The sequence below is a fragment of the Aplysia californica genome, unplaced genomic scaffold (assembly GCF_000002075.1).
Source record: "Aplysia californica isolate F4 #8 unplaced genomic scaffold, AplCal3.0 scaffold00078, whole genome shotgun sequence".
Taxonomy (NCBI): Eukaryota; Metazoa; Mollusca; class Gastropoda; order Aplysiida; family Aplysiidae; genus Aplysia; species Aplysia californica.
The window spans coordinates 950587-953116 of NW_004797348.1; positions in this window are offsets into that span (position 1 = coordinate 950587).

Genomic DNA, 2530 nt, shown 5'->3' on the forward strand with positions numbered 1-2530 from the left:
AGGCAGTGTGGTGAAATCAGGCGCTCGTCAAAATAACAAAATCGAAGAAACAGGTATTTTCCCTCCAGTTTAGACATTTTAAAGGATTTTTTTTTTTTGGGGGGGGGCTTGACCTCCTTTATGGCCATATAAAAACACATTTCTATATGAATTTTACTGGAAAAACCCTGATTCAAAGCTAAAAAATTTGGTATTGGAGTTACCCAACTTTGGCGGTTATTTTCTCGCTAATTTCACAACTGAAACCTAAAATCTCGTCCGCATATCAAATTACACGTAGCCACCTGGCTCCTTTCAAAATAAACGTTATAAGCTATAAACGTGAAGTGCCTTTAGAGTGTACGGACGAGTTTGCATGTAAGGTGTCCTCTAATTGGATGCTATGATAATTTAGCTGTGCCGTATCAGAATAGACCCCGAATAGTAATTCAAAAAATGGGCACAAAACCAGTTCGAAGGCTTTGGTGTCACAGTAAAATGTGGTTCTTGTGATCATGGATGATCACTGCATATTCCTGCTTGATTTGGTATCCCCACTGACTACCAGTCATATTTCTTAATATTTATGTTACCCTGTTTTTCCGCCATTTATTTCAATGTACAGGATGAACCCCAAAAAAAGTACAACTTAAAAAAAAAATATCTCGCACAAAATTTGTACTAGAATGTTGTAATTTGAAACAGATAAAATTCGTTCAAAAGAAATTTGTTTGACATTTGATTCACAAAAAAAGAAACTTTTTTTCGGAAACAAAAATGGCTTTTATAAAAACCATTTATAAATGCAAAATGCACCAACTTGAAAGATCTTGTAAGGAAAGTCATTAAATAAGTGGTTGTTTTTTCCCTTTCCTTTCATTTTCAAAATCTAATCTTTCCATCCCTGTAACTTTTGCACAATATTTATTGTTTTCTCCTACAGAGTTAAAAAAATATTTTTTTAAATTCTAAAATTCCGAGAACCAATGGTCTATGTCCTCCTTTGGACTCGACACATTTTAACACGTCGTTCGTAATGTTCTGTGTAGGCCAAACACAAGAATCCACTCAACCAGGAGTACTCAAAGCCGCACACACTGTACAACTTACAGAATGGAGCTGTTTCTAGAGACAATGGGGGGGGGGGTGATGTTGCCCAAATACACTGATTTTGTGGAGTTGATATTACCTGAAAGGTGACAATGGGCTTTGCCAAGGAACCAAATGTTATAGAGGAAATGTTCACGCTTTTCAAGACGATTGAGGAATCACGAACACATTGCTATCCTCTGATAGCTTTGCGAACGGTACAGTCGTAGATGAAAATCTGCCTTGAGAATGCGGACCGTTGAGATGTAGGAAAGTCATTGCTGCAGACATCGTCTAAGGACAGACGTCTCATGGGGCTCGTCTACTGAATTCTGCACCCTGGTGATGACGCTTAAAGCGGTGCAAACTGTGTGTGTTTGACCTGAAGTGGTCGTTTTGTCTGGGATTTTTTAGTTCTGATTCTCTGCAGGTCCTAAGTGATGGACCATTTCCACCCTTGACATCAAAGAGCGCCCTAAGGGCACTTTAACATTATTTCCGTACCATATGCGAAACTTACGAAATGAACGGGCGGTGAAGAAATGTTCAATACAAAACGCTCTCTGCTCTTTACTTATCTAAACCATGATCTCAGCAGGCAAATGAAAATTGAGAAAAACTATCAGCAAACCTCTGTTGGCCTGTTAGACTACTATTGTTTGCAATATGGCGCAATCGTTGGGATTTTTAGTGGTATGCCAAACGCTACAAAAATGGGGATATAGCTGAAAATGTGTTGGGTTTTTTTTACGCCCTGAGAAGAGCAAAACTATTTCATGGATTTATTTAAAATGAATATCAGACACATTCCTTTTGACTTCCAAATGTTGTGTACAAATTTGAAACGCAAAACGTCAGTGTGCAGGAACATATAACAAAAAAGTTGTACAGTTGCTGTTGGTTTTTTTATCACCCTGTATATTAAACATCAAAGCAAAAGAACGGTTACACAATTAAGTGGCACAGAGTCATGAATCTATCGCGGGTAGTGAACGCAACTAAAGTATAAAAAAACCCAAGTAAACCGCGGGGACTGGGGTAAAGGTAGGAAATTGAAACTTAACTTTGATTGCAACACTTATGGTATAGGTTGGCAGTTAGTGGATGGCCCAGCGCAGAGAAAGATCAACTGTCACCATGGGGGAATGTGTTTGTTGGTGCCCCAGTCCTTTCCACAACTGATCATCATTGGTCTCTTGTTTGTGTTTGTTTGAGTAGAGGGCACATCGACACAATAACAGTAATTTAGTGCTGGGGAAAAAGCAAGACAGGCAGACAGAAATATAAAAGGGGCAGAAAAGATGTAGGACCTCACATGATTAGTTCCTTCCAACACCAATGTCCTGGTTTCTGCTTTGATAAATTGCTCCATAAAATTGTAGACCACTGTCAGCTTTCACGTTGCCAATGTAAGAAGTAGAAGGCCTTTCTACATATTATATATTATATATAATACATATTA